Below are 8,408 nucleotides of genomic sequence, written 5' to 3'. Positions count from 1 at the left end.
TCTTTCTTGTTCTTCCTCCAGCTCCTTTAGTTGTAGGGTTAGGTTGTGTACTTGAGACCTTTCTTGTTTCTTGAGAAAGGCCTGTACCGCTATATATTTTCCTCTCAGGACTGCCTTTGCTGTGTCCCACAGATTTTGAACTGTTGTGTTTTCATTATCATTTGTTTCCATGAATTTTTTCAATTCTTCTTTAATTTCCTGGTTAACCCATTCATTCTTTAGAAGGATGCTGTTTAGTCTCCATGTATTTGGGTTCTTTCCAGCTTTCCTCTTGTGATTGAGTTCTAGCTTCAGAGCATTGTGGTCTGAAAATATGCAGGGAATAATCCTAATCTTTTGATACCAGTTGAGACCTGATTTGTGACCCAGGATGTGATCTATTCTGGAGAAGGTTCCATGTGCACTAGAGAAGAATGTGTATTCTCTTGCTTTGGGATGAAATGTTCTGAATATATCTGTGATGTCCATCTGGTCCAGTGTGTCATTTAAGGCCTTTATTTCCTTGTTGATCCTTGGCTTGGATGATCTGTCCATTTCAGTGAGGGGAGTGTTCAAGTCCCCTACTATTATTGTATTATTATTGATGTGTTTCTTTGATTTTGTTATTAATTGGTTGATATAGTTGGCTGCTCCCACGTTAGGGGCATAGATATTGAAAATTGTTAGATCTTCTTGTTGGACAGACCCTTTGAGTAGGATATAGTGTCCTTCCTCATCTCTTATTATAGTCTTTGGCTTGAAATCTAATTGATCTGATATAAGGATTGCCACCCCAGCTTTCTTCTGATGCCCATTAGCATGGTAAATTGTTTTCCACCCCCTCACTTTAAATCTGGAGGTGTCTTCGCGTCTAAAATGAGTTTCTTGTAGGCAACATACGGATGGGTTTTGTTTTTTTATCCATTCTGATACCCTGTGTCTTTTGATTGGGGCATTTAGCCCATTAACATTCAGGGTAACTATTGAGAGATATGAATTTAGTGCCATTATTAGTCTGTAAGGTGACTGTTACTGTATATTGTCTCTGTACCTTTCTGATCTACTACTTTTAGGCTCTCTCTTTGCTTAGAGGACCCCTTTCAATATTTCCTGTAGAGCTGGTTTGGTGTTTGCAAATTCTTTCCGTTTTGTTTGTCCTGGAAGCTTTTGATCTCTCCTTCTATTTTCAATGATAGCCTAGTTGGATAGAGTATTCTTGGCTGCATGTTTTTCTCGTTGAGTGCTCTGAATATATCATGCCAGCTCTTTCTGGCCTGCCAGGTCTCTGTGGATAAGTCTGCCGCCAATCTAATATTTTTACCATGGTATGTTACAGACTTCTTTTACCGGGCTGCTTTCAGGATTTTCTCTTGTCACTAAGACTTGTAAATTTTACTATTAGGTGACGGGGTGTGGACCTATTCTTGTTGACTTTGAGGGGGGTTCTCTGCATCTCCTGGATTTTGATGCTTGTTACCTTTGCCATATTAGGGAAATTCTCTCCAATAATTCTCTCCAATAGACCTTCTGCTCCCCTCTCTGTTTCTTCTTCTTCTGGAATCCCAATTATTCTAATGTTGTTTCATCTTATGGTGTCACTTATCTCTCAAATTCTCCCCTCATGGTCCAGTAGCTGTTTGTCCCTCTTTTGCTCGGCTTCTTTATTCTCTGTCATTTGGTCTTCTATATCACTAATTCTTTCTTCTGCCTCCTTGATCCTAGGTGTGAGAGCCTCCATTTTTGATTGCACCTCATTAATAGCTTGTTTTGATTTCAACTTGGTTAGATTTTAGTTCTTTAATTTCTCCAGAATGGGCTTTTATATCTCCAGAGAGGGTTTCTCTAATATCTTCCATACCTTTTTTGAGCCTGGCTAGAATGTTCAGAATCGTCATTCTGAACTCTTGATCTGACATATTACCAATGTCTGTGTTGATTAGGTCCCTAGCCTTCGGTACTGCCTCTTGTTCTTTTGTTTGTGGTGATTTTTTTCCGCCTTGTCATTTTGTCCAGATAAGAGGATATGAAGGATCAAATAAAATACTAAAATGGTGGCAAAGACCCCAGAAAAATGCGCTGTAACCAAATCAGAAGAGACCCCTAATTGTGGGGGGCAGGGAGAAAGGCGATAAAAAGAGATTCAAAAAAAAAGAAAAAAATTTAAAAAATAAAACAAAGGAAAAATATATATTTTAGATAAACTAGTCAAAAAACGTTAAGAAAGAAAAGGGTAAAAGTTTTAAAAAATTTAGCAGAAGAAGAAAAAAGAAAGAAAAATATTGAAAAAAAATTGAATAAACTGCAAGACTAAAGAATCATGGGGAGAAAGCCATGAGTTCTGTGCTTTGCTTTCTCCACCTCTGGAATTCCACTGCTGTCTTAGGTATTGAACCTGCTTTCCTAGATAGATGAACTTCGTCCTGGCTGGATATTTTGTTGATCTTCTGGGGGAGGGGCCTGTTGTAGTGACTCTCAAGTGTCTTTGCCCGAGGCAGAATTGCACCGCCCTTACGGGGGGGGGGGGGGGGGGGCCGGACTAAGTAATCCGCTCAGGTTCGCTTTTGGGAGCTTCTGTTCCCTGAACGCTTTCCATAGAGTTCTTTCAGAAAGTGATTGATTTTCTGTTTCTAGAATTGCTGTTCTTCTTCTCTTCGATCTCCCGTTGGAGTGGAAACACTCCCATGTATTTGCAATGTTTAGATAAGCTATCAATCTGATCTCCTGCTACCTGATGTCGTCTCAGCCTGCTACTTCTCCGCCATCTTGACTCCAACTCTATGTTCTTTTTTTTTTAAAAAGCATATATCACTTTATTTTTTTTTTCTTTTCAGCATGGTGACCATTGAATGACAGGCAGAGACTTGTGGGTATGCAGAAGCTGGGATGTGACATGGTACAGACATTTGCAAGGACAAGATCAGAAGTGTACAGCCATGGCAAGAAGAAGCATTAGTGGTGGTAAACTGATCCCATATCCAGAAACACCGAGACAATCGACATGGTGAATAAGCACCTTGACCAATTCTCCACAACCCTGAGTCGTGAGACATCCAATATTCAACTCTACCTTAAAAATTTGGAAATACAATTATTTTCTCCTAATACTACAGGAATGTTGAACATTATTGCCCCCCAATACAGAGAAACTTAAAGCTCTTATGATCTTAACCAGAAAATCAATATTAAGATTACTGTTTTCATTCAGCTCTTTAAATGTATAAACAAGGAGTGTTTAGATAAACATCACTCAGTAATCAGTTGTGTTTCAGGAAATTAAGTATATGTATTTCTATTGGCATAATTATCTCTCATAGACAACTGATTGAGGAAAGCCACTTGAAAAAAGGAAGTTCACCATAACAATATTTTTGTAAGCATTGTACCAAACAGTATATATGAAAGGTGTGTATATGTATTTCATTTTATGCCATTTCAGATATAATATCAGATACAGACTAATCATGTATAAAAGAGAGAATACACAGAAATTGGAAGAAAATTATTACATGTGGAGATCAAATGGCATCATGTGTGCGATAAGATATGGGAATTTTACTTCTTTTGTTGTTTATCATTAACTGTGTTTCTACATATACAGCCAAGCCTCAAACATATTGCAGAACGGTTCCAGACCACCTCAGTAAAGCACATCTTACAACAAGGCAAGTAAAATGAATTTTTTTGGTTCCCCAGGGCACAGGACATTTATAGTCATACAATACTATGGTCTGTTAAGTGTGTTCTAGCATTGTGTCTATGAAAACAATGTGCATAACAACTAAAAATACTTTGTTGCACATAAACGCTAACCATCATGTGAGCTTTTAGTTAGTCACAAGCTTTTACTAGTGAAGGGTCTTGGCTCTGTAAGGATGGTTGTTGACTGGTCAGAGTAGTCATTGCTGAAGAATGGGGTGGTTGTGGCAGTTTCCAAAATAAGACAGCAGGTATCCCTGAAGCTCCCACCTCTTTGACGACCAGCAATAGCACACCGAATCTCCCTCTCCTTTCCAATCTCTTCCTCTTCTGTTGCATCTAATTGACTTCTTCTGCTTTCAGGGTCTTAGGATGACACCTGTTCCATTCAGACAAAAGAGGGTAACTTCCATATTTTATTCTCTATGTAAACTTAATTGCATGGCAAAGTCGCTTTTGCCACATAAGGGAATAAAACCAAGAGATAACAGGAAACTGCTACCCCAGTAGGACAAAAATTAAAATATTCTTAATTATGATCATGTTCACAACCCTGTTACCCGTGGTTATCACTTGGGATGGTTTCACACAAGGAACAAACATGACCTACAACTTTTGAATTCTGTATTATGTTTCATTCTTATATAAAGCGTGTATTATATTTCAGAAATATTTCACAAGAGGACAACAATTTCATCAAATCACTTTTGGACAGTAAAGGTTCTTGAAGATCAAAATATTGGGAAGGTTCAGGCCTGCAGCCTATTGCCAATACTGGGTGCCTGGTACCAATGACCAGGCTCTCCTGCCAGTCCCAACCCAGGCACACCTTCCACCTGATATTCACACAGGAGTGGGATAGGGATGGGGTGCTGGTCACTCAACCTTCTACCAGGGTACCTATTGTATGTAAATAAATTTCTGGGAGCAATTGACACAAATAAGAGTTTGCTTCATGGACTCAAAGCAAAAACCATGATCCATGAGTAATGTGGGAATGCAATGTAAATGACAACATTAAAGGGTGGAAATGAGGGGCACCTGGGTGGCTCAGTGGGTTAAAGCCTCTGTCTTCAGCTCAGGTCACGATCCCAGCGTGCTGGGATTGAGCCCCACATTGGGCTCTCTGCTCAGCAGGGAGCCTGCTTCCCTTCCTCTCTCTCCCCCCCCACCCCGACTACTTGTGATCTCTGTCTGTCAAATAAATAAAAATAAAAGTAAAATCTTAAAAAAAAAGAGTGGAAATGAAATCATCTAATGCAAATAACCCCATACCTCCATCTTCTGAGTCTCCATACTGGTCCCCCCTATACCTCCATTGCCATTGAGACCATCATCCTATGAATCCTTAGATCTTTTCCATCACTAAGACCCTGCCCCATCACCTTCCAACTCCTTAATTTGCATGTGACCCTCCCACTTCCACCAGACCCTTCTACTGACATACTCTACCTACTTCCTTCACTCAACTGGGATGGCTTCCATCCGTCAACTCTGGCCCCATGCATTACGGAGACCACAGCTAAACAGTCATGGCACCCACTACCTCTACTTTCCCTTGGACCGATATCTGGCCTATTCCACAGACCCCAGTCCAATTCCATACATTCCTCTCTCTTCCATCAAAATCCTAGCCTTCACCTCCTTGGATCCCCCATTCACCTTCCTACATCTGCTCTTTTCCTCTGGGCTCCTTAGTCTACTCAAACCCACTAAGGTCTCCCACAGATTTCATCACCCAAAATCATCTTTCTCCACCAGCCCATGATCCCCTTGTAAGGCTCTTACTCCTTTTGCCACTTCTGGCGCTATCCTGGGTGTTATCATTACTGGTGACCAGGACTGATTCCTTTGAGCTGGCTGCCTAGGCCACTGTCCCCTTCCTCCCTCCTCAATCCATGTGCATCTTCCCAAAGCTGTACACTTGTCAAAAGAGAACAACCTTCCTTGATAAGGGATGACTTTTATTTGGTCTAGAGTATGCAAGTAGCTGTGTTCTCCTCCTGGAACCTCAAGACAATCTCTCATGGCCCATTTGTAGGAATGCAAGGGGGTCAAGTTTCTTGGACACCAGAAATATCCAACTGAGGTGCTGCTTCTCTAATCTGCATTTCCTGTGAAACGAAATGAGATAAAAAATAAAATAATATAAAAGAAAATGAAATAAAATAAAATCAAGAAAAGAATCTTTCATCTTATAAAAGATATACACCTCATCTCACTGTGCTCCTTAACCTACTGTGGCCATGGACTCTCCTATGCTTCTTAACAGCCCTGCCCCTCACTCACATGGCCACACTCTCTCCTGTCCATTTTACCTTTTGTTTCAATGACCTCTTTATCCCTTATCTCCAGAGAGTCCAGGATGTGGTACGCCCTCAATTTCCATTCCCATGCTGTACCCTTGCACCATGAAGCCCCACAGTGTGCTTAAAACACTCCACTCACTATAACCCGGGTGCAATTATCCACTGACTCTCTCACACCTACATTGCTTGCTCTCTGCACCCCATCTCAGGTGCACCCTTTCCCTGTGCTCTCACCCAACTCAGGCCCTGCACACCCAATGTTGGTCACCAGATCCACTCTTCAAGTGGCAAAGCTCAGGGTACCTCTTCAACGTTACACACTTAATATTTCCATTGTGGGCTCTGGTAGGTGAGGAGGAGTCTAAAGGTCAATTAGGATCCTCCTGTTTTGCCTCACAAGTTTGGACATATGTATGAAACCTCCACAGACAAACTGGTTAGTGAGAGACATATCCACCTGGTGACTGTGTGAGTGACCATGGGAAAGTCAGTGGGATAGCACCATCTCTGTGGGAATGTGCACCATGAGTGTGCCAGAATGGGGATGTCTGCACGTGGTGAGCATGCATCTGAGTTTGAGAATGACTTACATCCTTAAGTGGCTCTGAATATTTGAGTTGCACATAGGTCTAAGGAACCAAGTGCATGCATTTGTGTGATTAGAGAATGGGTTGATAGCCATATGGGCTCTCTTGTTTGATGAGGCAGGTACCATGGGGGCAGAGAAGAATTCATATCTTCCAAATGTCACTCAGTAGGTTAAGGTGGAAAATAAACAATTTAGTACCAAACTTTGAAAAAGTACATAGTGACATTAGAAGACAGATTAGCTGTTTTCCATAAAACTAATTCTATCCCACACTGCTTCTTGCAATGGTAAAAGTACTTCAAATTATACTACCCCAGATCCTGATGTCAACCTGTTACCATAGATAGATACACAGACAAACACACACACATTTTGTTGTGAGAGTCTAGGGCAGAGTCCGGGAGCTGACCGTTGTAGAGAAGAATGAGACTCCCCCAGAGGGAGATCTGGACTTTGCCCTCTGATATTGGGAGGAGACCTCCAGACTCCTGAATCCAATATCTTTGTTCGCTGGGAGGCTTGGCCACCTGACTATCTAACCATATAGTTGACAATGGACCTTTGGGCTCAAATTCTCCTGTCAGCCTCTGGATAGCTGAAGACCAAATGTATCAACTCACCCTGGGGACAGTATGAAGACTGTCGATCATCCGCAAGGTAAGTCTTATAACTGTAGTAAAAATTCTGGGCACTGAGGCTTGGGTGAGCCTCTGTTACTGGCAATACTCCATGAGTGTTATCCTATATACAGAAAGTAACCTTCTATATGACTTTGCAGAAGGAGGACAACTAGAAAATCCACAGTGAGTACTTTTCCAGGACTCTGCCCCGTACGTCTTGTCCCTGTCAGTTTGTCATCTGGTCATTTCCCTGTAATAATCCACAATGAGGAGACAGCTCTCAGTGAGCTCTGTGACCTCCTCTATAGAGATCTATGGATACTGAGTATCATTTTGGGGACCAACAAACTTGCAATTGGTGTCATCAGTGAGTGTGGTCTTCTGTGGACTGTCATCCCTCAAAGTTCTCAGTTGGAATAAAACCCTCATGGGGGAAGGGTTGGTAGACCTAGACCAAATGGTGAATTTTGCTGGTGGAAACTCCAAGGAAGTCATTTTAGCTCTTAAAATTTCTGTTTCTTCTTCTTTTACTTGATTTTCCAATTTTCTTATTTTACTTTTAGTTTTCAATTTGGCTTAGTTTTTCCAGTGGTGGCATCTGACCACCGCAGATTTTGTTAGGCTGCCTCTAGCCTCGTCATGGTTGATACTTTGGACTCTGTCCGTTCACTCAACCATCCCTCAACAGAATGACTAGGAGGAGGAACACCCAACAAAGAAAAGAATCAGAGACAATATCCTCCGCCACAGATGTAATGGATATGAATATAAGCAAGATGTCAGAGATAGAACCCAGGATAGCAATCATGAAGTCAATAGCAAGGTATGAAAGTGGCATTAGCGCAACAGAGAATGTCTAAGGGCAGAAATGAGATCGAATCAGGATGAACTGAAATATGCTATCAATGAGATGCAATCTAAACTGGATACTCCAACAGAGAGGGTAAATGAAGCAGGAGAGAGAATCAGTGGTCTAGAACGTAAGCTGATAGAAAGGGTGGAAGCTGAGGAAAATAGGGATATGCAGCTAATTGCCCATAATAATAGACATAGAGAGATCAACGATGCCATGAACTGTTCCAGTGTCAGAATTATTGGGACCCTTAATGGGGTTTTTCGAGATAGAGGACAAAAGGTATATTTGAGCAAATCATAGATGAGAACTTCCTTAATCTGGGGAAGGAAACAAGCATTTGAGTCTAAGACACACATTGG

The sequence above is a fragment of the Meles meles genome, chromosome 19 (genome assembly GCF_922984935.1).
Source record: "Meles meles chromosome 19, mMelMel3.1 paternal haplotype, whole genome shotgun sequence".
Lineage (NCBI taxonomy): Eukaryota > Metazoa > Chordata > Mammalia > Carnivora > Mustelidae > Meles > Meles meles.
Note: the sequence above shows the minus strand (reverse complement) of the source record.